A 17,968-nucleotide genomic window follows, 5' to 3' on the forward strand; every position below is an offset into this window, starting at 1 on the left:
TATATGATCCAATTTACGGTTTTAAATTCAGGTTCCCAAAAATCTTGCATGTGTAAGGGGAGGGGGCAAAGATTTTTTGGCACGGTCAAGGGGGCCCAATTTTTGGCAGACCATTTTGAAAATTCACCACCCGGGGGTAGCCTAATTATTGCACCACCCTTTAGTTTCCCGTCACATTTTTTTCAGTGAAATATGAGGTCATGATTTCATTATTCATTATTTTGGAAAATTTCATTTTTTATTGTCAAAACTTTCATTTATATGGCTAGGCCTATTACATACCAAAGATTTTTTTTCAGGCCAAAGGGGGTGGGGGAAAGCATTTTTTGGCAGGTTGAATTTGAAAGGGGGGTCCGAGCACTAATTTTTGGCAGGTTGAAAGGGGGGGGCAAGCAATTTTTGGCACATATATTTTGGGCACTATTTCTATATTAGGCCTACGCCCTAAAAAAGATGTAGGGAAACGTTAGGAACACGTGCTCAAATATGCAAAATTTCCTGCTCGCTGCACTCGCATTATAGGCCTATGATAAGACAATTTAAGGTTGAAATTTGGGTTAAAATCTTGCATGTAAAAGGGGGTGGGGGCAAAGGTTTTAGGCACATCAAAAGGTGGGGAAAAGTTTGGCACGTCAAAAGGGGGCCGGGCAAAGATTTTTGGCACGGCCAAAGGGGGGCAAGCAATTATTGGCAGGCCATTTTGAGAATTCACCACCCAGGGGTACACATAATTATTCACCACCCCTAACGGGCTGTAATTTTCTTAATGGGGAAGGGGGTGGGCTGGAAAAATTTAGAGGGTGAAAATATTTTATTAATAGGCCTACATCAAAAATGGGGGTGGGGGTAAAAAATATTACGGCCTGTATGCACAATCTTTTAGTCCTATATAGGCCTAATCCAAAATATTTGCTCTAATGGCAAAATTTTAACACGCTCTGCACACTTTCTTAGGGGCTGTGCAATAATTAGGCCTATGTAGGCCTACGTGTACCTTGGTCATGAATTCTCAAAGTGGTCTGCCAAAATCACTTGCCCCCTGCCCCCTTTGGCCGTGCCAAAAATCTTTGCCCCCCCCTTTACACGCTAAGATATTTGGGAACCCGAATTTAAAACCATTAATTGTTTTATCATATAAGGCCCTTCACAATTGAGTCTTAGTTTCCTGTTTCATGGTTGAAAACTAGGGATGAGGCGACTTTTAATTATTAATTATTAATTATCTATTATTTTCTTTATTTTAAAACAAGTGGTCGCAGCCTACATCAACCCGTTTGGACTAGGAACATGCATTTAATTATTTTACAACTATGTTTGATTTTATACATTAGTAATGGTACAGTTATGTTCTTTGTTTATGCATCATTATAGTTGATATAAGCAAAGTCAGAAAGTAGCAAATGGAAGTCATTAAAAGTTATTTTAAAAGAGAAAATCCAAAATAAAAATAAAATAATTAAATATTTTGCAATTCTCTACTTTGGACGCGCGAGGGAAACAGGAAACTAAGAATTAATTGTAAAGGGCCTAATGCAAGCGCAGCTAGCAGGAAATTTTGCATATTTGAACGTGTTCCTATTGTTTTCCTACACCTTTTTAGGGCATATTATAGAAACGGTGCCCAAAATATGTGCCAAAAATTGCTTGCGCCCCCCCTTTGACCTGCCAAAAAATGCTTGCCCCCCCCCCTTTTGGCCGGCTGCCAAAAAACCTTTGCCACCCCCCTATAATTCACCACCCCTTACACAAGATGGTCAAACTTTTTGTACGCTCTGCACCTTAGTTCCAACAATGAATAATTTAACTTGAGTCAATGTGAAGGGGGGTCATGAAAATTAAAAAAAAGTTATTCATGATCCCTTTCCGAAGAAAATGACATCCCATATTTGCGCGCTTTTATCCACTTCACTTGATCCCCCGCCGAAAAAATATCTATTGGGGAAAAAGCCCCCTTCTTTATAGCTTTAATATTTTGCAATCCGACACTTCCACACCGTACCATACCGGCTACTGTTTATAATTCCTTGAAAAAAACCTGCGCTCGAACAAGGAGTAATTGCATTTAGCGTAACAGCCATACTACGAGCTGAGAATGCGCATTTTCCCGCGGAATCATTGGCTGGGTCCGGTCACAAGACCAACTCCTTGCAATGTTTACAAATAAATTATGCTAATCAAGGAGCTATGAATCAAGGCTGCATAAAGTACAATACTCACACGGCACGGCAGCACATGTAGTTTGTGGCTAGGCATGATATGCATGATGTGCTGAGCAGGGAACGCAGCGTGGTTGTGCACTGGGGAAGTCTGGTACGTACTGGTACTACTCGTACTCGGCTAAAGCAGTCCTTGCGGTACAGGGTATGTATTTGTTTGTTTGTTTAATATGATGAGTTATGAATCGTAGTATCAACAACAAGAATAATATTATTGTCGTGTTCGTATAGAATACTCTACATGCTTAGCTTTAAATAGTGCATGAGTGTTGACTTCGGCGTTTTAAAAGTCATATATAACGGCATGTACGGGGAGCATGTGTAAACATGTCATGCATGTATAGCTCGTTTACATGTTAATCGGGATGTTTATACAGACTCCATTGAATTATTGATGTCTAGAACCTACACATGATCATGACATGTCACGATATGTGATTCATTTACGGTGTAACATTAGTATAGTCGAGTATTACTATTATTTTTTTATTTAATATAGTTCACGTGCAATGGGATTAGTGAAGAATAGGCTTGAGCTTGTAAAACGGACCCATATTGTATAAAATCATTGTGCCATTCATGATGCATTGAAATAAAATTTCAATACTAGTGCATGAACATGATAGAACACAGGACTACAGTAGGCCATGATCTAGGCTCATGCCATATGGCTATCAATGAAGTTGATTGAATCCCCGGGATTGAATCCACTGCCAGTGGTATATGTTAGGGTTGGGGCTCGGTTAAGGTTGGCATTCATTATACTAGGGGTTGGTTTAAATACATAAAAGGCCAAATAAAATTAAAAACATGTTTCATGTCCGGATTTTTGAAAAAAAGGAGGAGGAGGGGGCTTTTTATTTTTTATTTTTTATCTCAAAATCGGTGTAAATACCTATAATTAGAGCTGTTTTAGCATACACAATAATGCCTGGAAAAAGGATGAGGCCTCTTTTTATTTGTTGTTCTGAGAGGTAGGTCCCTTCTAATTATCTCAAAACCTCCCAAAAGTGTTTCTTGTATATTAGCAAGGCTATAGAAAGCATCTCTACTTCCTAGACATAATTTATGAATAACTGAATTTCAAAAAATAAAAAAATAATTGAAGAAACCTAAAAAAAGGAAGCGGGAGGGGACATGAAACATGTTTATTTTTTTTATTTGGCCTAATTACATTTATGCAGGGTTTGGGAATTCTAAAAAAGCTGAGGATTGCCACACTTCCCAAATCTTGTGAAATTTCAAATGTTTGGAAGTTATTTTCTCTGCACAGAAGTGGCACTATGGCAGGCCTATAATACAATTGAAATTGGATTGATTTTTTATTAGTACGTACAGGGGAAATAATAAGGCAAACTTATTTCTGGCTAAACTACAGGGTTCGGGGTCCCATGCCTCAGAGAAAAATAGTTTGTCCTATTTCCCCACTAAATCATGTTGATCAATATTACTAACTTCAGTAGAAACACTAAACCACAATGATTGATATTTGGATTTAAAGCTCTATTTCGTGATCCTAGCATCCTCTTTTTATGACGATTTTCTGTAGATATCCATGAAAATTGTGTGTTCTTAAAATTTCAGTTGATTCCGATTTTGTGTTTGTGAGTTATCCATGATTGTGTGAATTTGTGTCATTTGTGTGCACGATCTTGATCTTGATCTTGATTTAGTACTGGCCAACACTCCTCCTGGAGTCAGACGGTCAGGGAATGTGCGTGCGGTGTGCTTGGTTAGTCTTGATGTTGCTCTTTGATATGGTTGGCTACAGCTTCTTTAAACTGTGGTATGTCTTCTATTTGGGTTATTTGTTCAGGTAAATTGTTCCAGTTAATAATTGTTCGGGGAAAAAATGAAAATTTCAAGCAGTCTTTGCTGGTGGTGATTGTTGTGTAGGCGTTGCAGTGAAGATGCCGTGATTGACGTTGGACGGGCTGTAGTAGTGTTCCAGTTGGCAGGGATAAGTGGCCTAGGCGAGATTGCTGCAGGATGGTTAATCTGCGAGAGGTTCTTCTGTTCTCCAGCGAGTCCCATTCAAGGGTTTTCAACATATATTTGTAACTGTTCCTGGGGTGCGAGATGTGTAGTCATTGAAGACAAAGCGAGCAGCTCTTTTCTGTATCATTTCAATCTGGTTTATAGAATCTTTGGTATGGGGATCCCATGCAGCCGATGAATATTCTAGAAGTGGTCTAACGAGGGATCTGTAAGCAGCTTCCTTGGTGGATTTAGGACATGAATAAAAATTTCTCTTGATGAAACCCAATGTCCGGTTTGCCTTTGCTGATATCTGTTGAATATGGTTTTTCCAATTGAGTTTACTGGTAATGAAGACACCTAAATAGGGGTGGCCATCCGTTTCATTTAAAACAGAGTCACCCAGTTTGTATTCAAAGTGCTTCGGGTTTCTGGAGTGTGTGAGTCTCATTATGAAACCCCGGGGGCACTCCAACTTTGGAGGTGACGCGTATGTAGGGCTGTTAAGACCCCTTTTTCAGCATCGCTGTCACCCAAAGACCCCATATTTTTTTACTTAACACATGCTCTGTCACCCGAAGACCCTTTATTTTTCCATTTGATCTGTCACCCAAAGACCCTTACAAGTTCAATTTGAACAGCAACTTTCATTTATCACTGATTTTGTTACTTATTTTGAAAAAACAAAGAAATTTGAAGCCATTTAGAACTAGAAATTCGATTTCGAGGTTTCTGTAGAGCTTTTTCGGCTCTCACCCAAAGATTCCATTTAAAAAAAAGGTCATGTTCTCACCCAATGACCCCATATTTTTTACATTTTGCTCTCACCGAATGCCAAAAATCATGCTCTCACCCAATGACCCCATATTTTTTACATTTTGCTCTCACCGAATGCCCCTGGGTGCGAAAGTGCCAGCCCTACACCTATATCCATTTCAAATTGAAGTGCCCCCCCCCCCCCCGGGTATGAAACACTTTGAGGGATTGAAACATAATTGCCACTTTTTCTCCCATTCACCAATGTATTAAGGTCTTCTTGAAGCTCCTTTGCATCAAAATCATTTTGTATTTCATGGTATAAAACACAATCGTCTGCGAACAGACGGACAGACGAGTTTAATTTTTCAGGCAAATCATTTATGTAAACGAGGAATAACAACGGCCCCAGCACCGTGCCTTGAGGGACGCCCGAAACAATGTCAGCCCAGGTCAAGTGCTCACCACCGACGACGACCCTCTGGACACGGTGCGTGAGGAAGTTGTTAATCCAAGTGTGAGTTTTGTTATGAATACCATACAATTGAAGTTTAGATAAAAGACGGTTGTGGGGGACGCTGTCGAAAGCTTTAGAGAAATCCATTATGGCACGTATTACTTTAATAGTGCTCCATGGCATAGGCCATGCAGTGTTGTATAAATTTCATTCTGGTGCATTTTTGTGCCAGAATAAGATACAAATTTGACAATATTTTTGCTTCGAATTGATCTTCAAGAAATATTTTGTACATAAACATTTTGTGTGGGGGTGTGAACTGTGTGTGTATGTGAAAAGTGGGGGATGAGGCTGTGGATCACGAAATGCCCCTTGACTAGCTGCATGGACTTATATGCCGCAATCGCATACTCTCTGGGGCCAGTTGTAGGCCTGCACTGCAAAATGCACGAATGGCATAAATGATACAAGAGCATGAATATGAAATACACACAAATGCAGGGACATAGACGTGCTTTTCAGTAAATAATAATAATAGACGTGCCTGCCTGGCGTGTGTGCAGTTTTTATTTTATACGTGTCATTATCATGTACTCGCCAGCAACAAGCATAGCCCCAGTTATGTTTGTGCATTGTTTGGGACCTCGCGCTGTTCTCACTTACTCCCTCTGTAAATAATGAATTGTAACACGGGCTTTCCGTAGCCTACTTCGGGTCGCCGCTTGCCCTTTCCGTGCATGGTTGGCCAATTTCGAGCAGTTTTGTCCCCGGGTTTTATCAGCGAATTATTGAGATTGTAAGGAAGGTAGTATTTTATTTACACAAATATATATTTCTTTGCTTCGCAGTGTACCTAAAACCAGCAATATCTGAGAACGATGATGTGAGAAAACAGCCAAATAATCCCGTGGCTTACCTGTCCTTGTGTTGTGTGCTCATGTCATGCATGTGTGCTTGGTTGGTCTATTGTGCATGCTGTGTATGCCCGTGTGCATTGTATGTGTGGTACATGGTATAGTTGTACTGGCCAACAGCCCAACACTCCTGGCTGGAGTTAAACGGCCAGTTATAAATAAGTATGTACATATGTGTAGACTTGTCAGTGACAGATACATACATAATTTCGATCGGCAGTCGGGGCATGCACATGCGCACATTGAAATTTGCATATAGCTAATGAGCTTCGCCCACATGCAAAATGGTGCACATAATACGTTTTACCATTATTGAATTATCGTCCACAGCACATGTGAACAACCATTTGATCCATGCATCTGGCCATGCATATTGTCTCTGTCTGTGCTTGTTAAATTTTGCGTGTATGTGTGCCTTGCCGAATTTGGCACCAAATGAATGCTTGAAACACTAACATTCAAATAAAAAATACTAATGCTGTCGGGTTTAAACGTTTACACATGTAAACGGCCAGAGCCGTTTAAACGTTTAGCAAATTCGCTAAACGTGTAAGTTGGTATTTTTAGCAACAAAAAAATCAAGTCAAAAATGGTTGATAACAAAGTCTGAAACTATATTTTTACCTGGAAAATATCACCGAATTTGAAGACCAAAGTCACCAAACACAGATCCGACTCCGGCATAGCACTTCCGTGCATGTATAATACTTATTTTAATACACTTTACACTGATAACATCGCCGGCGGCCAACCTGGCCTGAGGGTTATTGTTTTTTAAAATACTGTTAGAGCACCATCACTTGGTAACCCGGAAGTCAGTGCATTATTCTAAAATGGCCGCGGCCATATTTTGCGGTCACAGCAAAATCATGTTGGTTTTGGCATAAAAGAACGGGAAATAAACACATTTCTTTAAAACATAATGCATTTGAAATGAATCTATACAATAAACTAGCGTAGACCGTAGTATGCCGATGTCTTGGGAAGAATTTTGGTATTTTCAGTCCCGTTTTTCAGTAAGCTTAAAGTAGATTTTTTTGTTGGGGGAAACTTCGTTTAAACGTTTAAAGGAATAAACGGAAATCGACAGCCTTAAAAAATACTCCGTTTCCTGATAAAAATATGAAAATCCGCTAAATCTGACAAATCTAGGATAGGGTACATACCGATTTATGTTGGTTTTACCGATGTGCGGTCTCAAATTGGGACAAAATCACTGTAGAAAACTTACGATATCTCGGTTATGAAAGGAGAGAATTCAACGGGGATAGCTGTGATACTTTCGATAGATTGATACATAGTCTTTTTCACAGTTCTCTTGCCATCTCCCTTCTGCACAGTTTTTAAAATGAGCAAAATGCAACCTGAACTGGAGACTAGCTCGGTCGGCAGAATTAAAAATCCAGGATATCGATGACGCATATGACATCATTTAATGAGTGGCGCTGTTCCGATTTCTGCTTCATTTGCATAATTTATGTTCATGAAATCCTGTGCAGAGTTTGGAAGTGTGATGATGATAGTTCATAGTTGCACAGGGATGACAATCCTTCTTGAAACAATATATGCATAGTAAAAAGTTTTGGGTGACTTGCATATAGATGTTCACTGTTTGTATCTCTGTGCTTGTTGAGAAAATTAATGTTGTCAAGAATACCATACTAATTATATTTTTTGTGTGCTGGTCATGTTTTTTGAGGTGGGACCCAATTGTGTCACATCTTGCAATTTGTCAAAAATCAACTCCTTTTTTGTATTTCTGATTATATTTCAAAAAGTTTTCACCCAAACTAGTAAAAGTATACATTTTTAGAAAGCATATATTGTCATTATTGCAAATCTGTAAAGTTTGAATGGATATACAGGGTGTACCAAAAAATATACAGGGTGATTCCATTGAAAAATACCGAAAAAATTAAATTTCTTTACCGCCCCAATATTTCTACATAGTATATTAAATTGGAAAATGAACTTGATATTTGGAATGTACATAGTTAGTCCTTTCATTAAATGTATAGTTTGCACGTTATTTGTTAAGCCCATTGTGTTATACAGGGTGTGAAAAAAAGAAATTGATTTTTTTAATTTATGTAAAATTTCCCTAAGTGCCATTAAATTTGGAAGATATATTCAAAATAGTTTACAGAATTGCTATAATATCAAATTTAAATATCCAATTCCTATATAGGGTGTTCCAAAAATCAATATTCAGTGAATAATTAGTAACAAAGGTACATGTACAATACATATACAATTAGCCTACATCAATAAACTATTTAACAATAACCAGAGATCAATATGTCATCAGATTAAATCCTTTGACTGTAATAATCTCCTTTTAGAAGATTTATTTCATATTTCAAAGATAAAACAATATTAAAATTTATTTCATATGCATGCATGCAAAATTACAGCCCATTGTATTGTATGACCCACATTCCACTGCATTAATTAAAAGCTTGTTAAATCCTTAATTACTAAGTTCATTAAGATTAACTAGGCAATTATAGTTATAGAAAGTTAAAAAATAAGATTAACATTATGCAAAATGCATTTTTACTTCTACTAGGCAACAAAGTGCATAAATTTTATTAATGAACATCAACTTCCCATTGGAATTACACATAGCTCCTCCGCTTCCGGCTCCTCCACTTCCGGCACCACCCCTGACTAATTAACTTAATTAAGCTGTTGTAATTAATTAATACATTTGTTTAATTGTATTTGTTATTAATTCATTAGATTAATAATTTATCTTCAAAATAAGACCAAAACCATTTGTTCATGATGAATTTTAGCAATAGAATAAGTAGACAAAATGATTTAGCAAAATGTGACAGCACCACCTTTTTTAGGGTCCCAGTATAAAAAACATGACCTGGCACTATAAATCAAATACGACTTTATGTTTAAAGGGGGGTAACCCTATTGGTTTTGGATATGGATTGTCTTTAAAATTACATAATAATATCAAATATCGCCTCCTTTATGCTGCTTTGTGAAAAAACGAGAGCATTTTCAGCGTAAATGTGAATAAATAGCCAAATTTGCAATCCAATACCTTGGTATACGTGAATTGCATTCTGGGCAGGCAATGACGAATGCTGACATGCTGTACAATGCCCGGCCCGTATTGAACAGAAAATGTTTTTTTTTTTGTATCGTTTCAGAAAAAAAGGAAACAAAATATATTTCCACTTGCAATATGTACATTTCAAATGAATATAAAAAGTTTGGGTAAAATGGAGAGGAAAAACCCTTCCGAGACCGGGTTTTGAACCGGTACCTCTCGGGTAAAAAACAAACGCAGCTAGTCAATTGAGCTATTTAGCACACCACGCTAACCGCTGCCGCTTTCATAACTATATACGGCGCACCGCCTTGCGGTGACTGATATTTCGCTCATAATTCCCTCCCAGAATTCCAAAGTATTTACCATTGTTTACAAACTGGTATACCTGTAAAACCGCTGTGATTCATGATTTCTCCGGAAATACATCGACTTGGAGCGTCAAATTTCAGGATAGTAATGAGAAAAATAGTATCTATATTATGTGATACCAAAACCTCATCAACAATGAAAAAATCGGGGATGATGCTGTCGATCGGGTTACGGACCTTTAAAGGGGGTAACCCTATTGGTTTTGGATATGGATTGTCTTTAAAATTACATAATAATATCAAATATCGCCTCCTTTATGCTGCTTTGTGAAAAACGAGAGCATTTTCAGCGTAAATGTGAATAAATAGCCAAATTTGCAATCCAATACCTTGGTATACGTGAATTGCATTCTGGGCAGGCAATGACGAATGCTGACATGCTGTACAATGCCCGGCCCGTATTGAACAGAAAATGTTTTTTTTTCGTACCGTTACAGAAAAAAAGGAAACAAAATATATTTCCACTTGCAATATGTACATTTCAAATGAATATAAAAAAGTTTGGGTAAAATGGAGAGAAAAAACCCTTCCGAGACCGGGTTTTGAACCGGTACCTCTCGGGTAAAAACAAACGCGCTAGTCAATTGAGCTATTTAGCACACCACGCTAACCGTTGCCGCTTTCATAACTATATACGGCGCACCGCCTTGCGGTGACTGATATTTCGCTCATAATTCCTCCCAGAATTCCAAAGTATTTACCATTGTTTACAAACTGGTATACCTGTAAAACCGCTGTGATTCATGATTTCTCCGAAATACATCGACTTGGAGCGTCAAATTTCAGGATAGTAATGAGAAAAATAGTATCTATTATGTGATACCAAAACCTCATCAACAATGAAAAAATCGGGGATGATGCTGTCGATCGGGTTACGGACCTTTAAAGTTACTATATGGAGATGGGGCATTTGATAAATTGCACCTCCCCCCTGGAAATGTGGGGGAGACATTTCCCCTTCCCCAAGATTGATGTTCATGCTTTTTATATAATTTATGGTAAGAACATTTTCAGCGTAAATGTGAATAATTAGCACAATTAACAAGCCAATACGCTGGTACTCGTGCATTGCATTCTGGTCCGACATTCCGAAACAACACTGTGTGCCGTATTCCCATTCATATCATTCTTGACAACCGTGTGCTTTTTATTTAATTTGCCCGAAGTATTTCCTTTTAATTTTGCTGGTGTATATCATGTACATTTCACAATTTTCTTTTATTTTAAATTTTTTTAATGAAAATTTTTTTCTTCTTTATTTTTAGTTTTAATTAATTTTTAGTGGGGGGTAGGCGCTCTTATCTTTTTTTCATGTTCCTTGTATCATGTTTGACAAGATAAAGTCATGTTTTTTAATTTAATTAGCCTGTTATGTATTTCTTTATTTTTGTTTTAAGTGTATATCATAGCGCCCTCTATATTGATCTATTTGATCTGGCGAACTGGTATTGGAGTGAAACGTCTCGAATTCACCGTTTTTGTTCAACCTATCCAGAATTCCTGACCGTATAAAACTTGGTAACCACAATTCACCTGTTTTGTCCAGATTTATTCAAAAATACATCGATTTAGAGCATCAAATTTCAGGATGGTAATGAGAAAATTATGATCTATTAAATGTCTGGGGGATGATGCTGTTGATCAGGTTACGGACCTTTAAAGTTTGATGAACACAAACGAAACCAGCCAATCTAACAAAAATTTCAAATTGTTTTAAAGATTAAACTGTGGAATAAAATAATGTTAATGTGTAAAGCATACTTTTGTACCGGTACTTCAATTTAAAGTTAAAATAATTACTCAGCATGAGCATGGTCATACAGGATGAGGAGCATGTAGGCCTACATGCAAAAAAATGGTAAGGGTCTTTTAAAATAATTGAGGGCTAGTGTTGTGCATTCTAGAAGCAAAATTGCACTTCAACAATACAAGCCAGTTGGGCTGTTTTGCTGGGTACAAATGAATGTGCCATTAACCCTAACCGTACTCAACAACACAAAACCACAGTTCACAAAGCATAGGCATGGGCAGGTATCTCATGTGATGCGATTGCGCCGTCATGCGAACAGTCATATGGTCGTGGAAAGCTTGGCCGGGCAAGCTACACCCCGTGGCAAGGTAGGCCTGTGCACGTGTGTGGCACCCGAGGGGTCATCAGTGGCTCAAAACTGCACCCGAGAAAAATATTTCTTCTTCTTTCTTTCTTTCTTTCTTCCTTCCTCCTTTCCTTCCCCCTCGCCAAAAAGCAGCGAGCGCGTTAGGGTTAATAGATGTTCTGAAGTCTGTATTTAATGCCAGGAAAGCTCTGCATAACAAATGACAAGTTGGCCTGTGTTGGCATTATTTTATCGCCGGAACAGCCTGCTTGATGTAGCAGTTTGAGATGGGCCTACAGTTGAAATGCTATCTCTAGAGGCAAAATATTTTCTTGATCATAAGAGGCAACTGGGTATGCACAGATATTTGCGTCAATCATACTATGCAAAGACCATGTGTATGCTTATGGCGCAAAACACAGTATCTGTTTTGCTTATATTGTGTACCGTACACTAAGATTACCAAAAACGATTAGAGGAACATGAAAATATACACCCTGTTGTTAGCACACTTCGTAGCAATCGATAGGTATTTTGGGATTAGCTTTGTAGCGTTGATTAGGTACCTATTTTGCATAATGAAATATGCGCAATGTGTTTCTGTGCTACAGCTCGCTGCGATGATCAGGTACCTATTCAGCCTATTACTAAGGGTTAGGGTTCATTATTGATCGGAGAATATACGTATTCATTGGAAATATACTAGTAATAGTATGTTGTGTGTATGCGCTTTATTCCGTAAACAGTAAGTATGATAAATAGACCGCTTTCTGGCAGAATGACTTGTACTTTGTAGCACAGTGGTATAGCGCCTGGACTAGTAGATAATTGTTTATTAATTTCTAACTTTCTTGCTTTATTTCACAGGTGCTAGCTGTTGACATGTTTTTCAGGATCTGATACTATAGCCTGATCTGATGAGCCTAGTTCTCCTGCTTCTATTACATGTTAGTATCATATATTATTGCTACATATTATTATTACACCTCGTAAATATTCTTGACCTGTGTATGTAATCATGCCAATTGATTGATCCCTGTGGGTTATTTTTGGATTGTTTTCAATAACCTCATCCCCATATAGCATACTATAATAAGAAAACTGTTTTTCCCTCGGTACTGGTGACAGACCTATCACCGCTCGCCCTCCAGATGTGAGGGAATAGGCCCCTAGCCAATTCCTCAGGGAAAATAGTTTTCTTCTTTCCACCTCTAATCATGTAGTATAATTTCTATTTGACGTTAGTAATTAAGCTCTCTCAAAATATTGACTGCTATCAAGGGCATGGTTAAAATTATACATTTGTAGGCCTGCAGTGATCTCAAAACCATGACTGCCCTGAGATGAGGGCCTATAATTTTAACCATGCCCCGAATATAAAGCAATCAGTATTTGTTTTATATACCGAATAAATTCTTGCCATGCATGTGATTGGTTAAAAGAATATGTTAGGCCAGGCCAGACTGCTTGCCTTCACTTCAGCTCAGGGGTAGCGTTAACCCCCGATTGGGGGTGAATGACCCCCTAAATTGAAAAAATATTAATTTTTCACCCTCCATAATTTGGGAATGTGCAAGCTCGGGGGTGAACTCTGACCCTCTACTTTTGGACCTTACTCCTACCCTGACTACACGGCAAAATATTTTTCACCCCCGAGATTTAATTTTCACCCCATGTATTTGGATTTTCTGCAAGCTCGGGAGTGAAAAACACGGGAAAACAACCCCCGACTTTTGGGCCTTAATGCTACCCCTGCTTCAGCTTCAGGCCTGTTTTATCCGAAAATGACAACTAGGTCCCTGTAGACCAAGGCAAGGCCTATGATGTCAAAGTAATCACTGTGTTGATTGTTGAATTTATGGGAAGCATTTATTTATTCTTACCAACTCTTTTCATCCAGATGATCGTGTTAAATAATCCTCATAGGCCTATTTGTAACAGGCTTGGTGCAGTGTCGACTCGATCGGTGTTGACGTTACCTAAGGGGACTGGCATTTTCTTCGGAAGAGTGGGGTCCCAAAAATATAGGGGGGTCATAGAATTTTCAGACCCAAAATAGGGGGGGTCATAATTTTTAACACCCAAAATAGGGCGGTTATAGAATTATTAAGGGCTGGTGACTAAAAAATTTCGCGCGTTGCACGAGCATTCTTTAACTTCACAATCGAAACGTGGGTACAATCTATGCAAAATTTGTACACGCTCCGCGCGTCTTCTTTACACTTACGATAATCATTTAAACGCGCTCCATGCACTTTCTTCACTACTTAAGTTTTGGCGCACTCTGCGCCTTAGTTCCTGCAATGAATAATTGGTCTTGAATCTTGTGTAGATGGAAGGGGGGGGTCATAAAAATTTTCGACCCAAGATAGGGGGGGGTCGTACAAAATTTTTGCCCGTGATGGGGGGTCATAAAAAAATTGACTCCGGTCACCGACACACTTGGCCATGACGCATTGTAAACAACGATATTTTTCAATCAAGAAGAAGAGATGTGAAAGTGACTATTGCCTGGTCAATAGTAAAAAAAAAAGACTATTGCCCGGGCAATTGAAACTGTTAAAAAACATTGTGTTATAATGTGGGATTAGCATGTCGAAAAGAAAGAAAAAAACATGGATTTTCCAAATTAGGGTCAGTAATCTTTTCTACAGTAAAAACATTTTCCTGATTTTCAAGATTAGTACAAAATACAAGCACCTTTTTTTTGCATGGGGGGGGGTTGATGGTGATGATCTGTGTCATTTAGTGTCTGACAGCTGGACTGGAAATAATGGCATTAATGTTGAATGAACACGAAAGAAAATGATGTCATTAATCATGCTGATTATTTGTTAATTGCAGGTGTATCAGAGATCTCATATTTTCTTGTGGACATTCTTGAAAGAAAACCAGCTTTGAAGAAGGTGTGGGTGATAATTGTCACAGCTTACAAAATGTAAGTACATTGAAGTTGGTGAGTTTGCATACAATTTTATGGCTCGTACATGGAGCATTAAGGAGTGCTCACAAGGGCTGATCGTAGTTGACACTATGCACTCTTTTTCCTGTTCACTGGACCTCATAAGCAACAGAAATTAGCCATCATGCAATGCTAGTTTGCCGAATATTCACGTCTATCTAGCTCCTCAAGATGACGTTATCCCACTTGGGATTGATACAAATCCCGGGGGTCTCAACTTTGGTCTATGTGGGAGTCCGAAAAACTACCAGACTTTAAACCTGACTTTTGGAAACTTTTGCCAAAAAACTATGAGAAATTGGCACTTTTGCAGGTAACATTTTGAAAACAACTTTTTTAAAACTAAATTTTCATTAAATTTAGGGCCATCAAGAAACAAAAATGGCTGAAAATGCAAAAATGGTCATCATGTGCTATTTACCTTGAATGGCTTCAACCACCGGTGCCCTGCACTTACATGATGTAAATTATGTTTAATTGGTTTCTCTCCCATGCAGAGACACACTTGATTCCTGATGGGACCAAACTGATACAAAATGTAATTGCATGTAAGCCAGTCCCTAATAAGTGTTGATAACAGTAACTCAAAATGTAGTTGACACTGCTAATTTATTTCTTTATTTATTTTTACAGCTATGCTAGAGACCCAAAACATTTTATGGTAGAGTGGGACAAGGGCTTTATTGATCATCTCTGTTCTAAAATGTAAGTATTGTAAAAATAATGACACTAATTCTGCATATAAATATGATACATTTGATTTGAGAATATCGGAGAAATATCTTAGGATTTAAACCGGCTTGTTTCGCAACCCAAAAGGACAAGCAACTCACACTCCAATTTGATTGGGAAGGAAAATAAATGATTGAGATACAATAATGCTGCAGCTTTAACTAGCTCAGAAAGTTAAACAAAACTCCTTAAGTCAGACCAAATTGCTGACCATTTAACACGATTAAAATGATAACAATTTCAAGTTGATCTATGTTTTGTTTACAATTATAGGTACCCAAAACATCTCCTGGTCTAGAAGATCAGCTTACACCTCTGAAGGACACATCAGCTGTTGATGAACAGGAGAGTAATTTTGTGACCATTACCTTGGTTCAATATGTAAGTATTTTGTGAGGTATCAGAAATAACATTTTGATGTTAACGCCTGTAAGACGACACAAAGACAAAACATGTTATACGGCCGAATGGATTTTTCAAGTGGGGTCTGTCAGTCGGCCTAAAATTCACCAAAATCTGCATATATTTTGAAATTTAAAAAAAAAATCCTGAAATTTTTTGAATTTGGGTCAGCAGCCATTTGTACAGAAAAACAAATTTCCCCAATTTTTTAAAATCTGGGTCGGTCGGGCGGGCAGGCTCATAGAACAGGGCTTTTTTTTTCGTCGCCTAAGTTAACATTTTTGTGCAGGTTAGACAAATCCATTCTGTTACAGAATGTATGTGAAGACCTGTATATTCACTTTGTTGCCTTAACCAGTGTTCGAAATAAGCACTTATCCTCTTGTCCTCTTGTCCAAAAATCACTGGGGACAACCATATTGAGCTATGGACTTATCCCCTGGACAACCACTATATTTTACCTCCAAAAGTATGACACATTTTGGGGACAACCAAAATGTATTGAGGACAAGCAAAATTCATACTTTAGTTATCCTCGGGATAACCTCCATATTTTCCTTATTTCGGACACTGGCCTTAACCCTGAGGCAGGTGTATTAAACCATAGGATTGTGATCATGTCAATGTCCCATTCCACTCTGAGATCCTATATTATATCACTTGTACATAAATTCTAGACAGTTCATTGGTTGATTACCATTTATCATTTTTACTATCAGCCTCTCCGTGTGATAGGCTTTACCATCGTATAAGTGCTGTGCCGTAGTGCGCCTGCGCAAACTGTGCGCTGACTCTTAGACTCGCCGATTTAGTTATGGGGTGGACACCAAAATGTGAAGTATGTCACGGTAAAACATGGTGTTATGTTGATGAAAATTGTATTCCCTATCTTAAATAATATTTTTAAGTAATAGAATTTATGTATGAGTGATATAAATCAAATATTAACTGTCTTAAATTTGTGTAATGGTCGAAATATAATCACTCAGGGAAAGATGTATTGTTCCATTGTGGAATGGAACAATCCATCTTTCACCTTGTGATTATATTTCGACCATTACACAAATTTAAGACAGTTAATATTTGTATAAGCGCTATCACACTCTCCCCCACACTTCTATTTTGTTTCCAAGTTTGCAATGTTATTGTAGTGTGGCTCGTTTCAAGTTGAGAGTAACGCCATGTTGGTTTTTGCAGTGGCAGATTCAAATCGTTGTGTTTACTCAGTTCCGTTGCCAGCGTACGGACAAATTGCCCCTCTACGCGTATGTATAGCTCCATGGAATTCGGTTTATTTTAGCACATGCAATTCGAAGCTGCCACTGCAAAATGCAACATGGTATTACTCTCAACCAGGGATAGCAATAGCCTCTAAAATGTGGAGGTCCAGGAAGGAGTCCAAAGGCTCTTTACTACATAAGAAGTTAAATTTGTGGAGTCCAACTGGTGAAATTTGGAGGTCCCGGACCCCAAGCACTGGTTAGTGCCACAAATTGAGACGAGACAGATTATAGCTAGTATGGTAACCAATCCCAAAAATGAATTAGTTGTTTACTGTGTTTTCATCTCAAGGGAGACATATCAGAACTTGGTCATTTCTTTGGCCTGTGCAATCAATCACCTCCTGACATGAGTGGACTGACATTTTACCATAGGGTATCCTGCTCTGCTATACTGTTCATTTTGATTAACTTATAGCCATGTTGTGTAATCTGTAGGTTTTCTGTATTGTCCTTGCAGATGTTGTGTGGGAGATTCAGTTTTCCACCAGTGTACACCAGAAAGGGATATCAGCAGCAAGCAGAGGGATACAGATGAGAAGACATACATGCTGTGGAGATGATACTGAGAAGAAGCATAGATGTATTGTATTCTGTTGGCAGTCAGTAGTTTAATATGTTGTTAACATTATTTGTATTTTAATGATCTGTTGATTGACATGTTACGCTGACTGTTGTTTTAACACAAAGGGTACTTATTGTATGACAGACTAAATTGTTGTCTGCACTAGCTGT

The sequence above is a fragment of the Amphiura filiformis genome, chromosome 7 (genome assembly GCF_039555335.1).
Source record: "Amphiura filiformis chromosome 7, Afil_fr2py, whole genome shotgun sequence".
NCBI lineage: Eukaryota > Metazoa > Echinodermata > Ophiuroidea > Amphilepidida > Amphiuridae > Amphiura > Amphiura filiformis.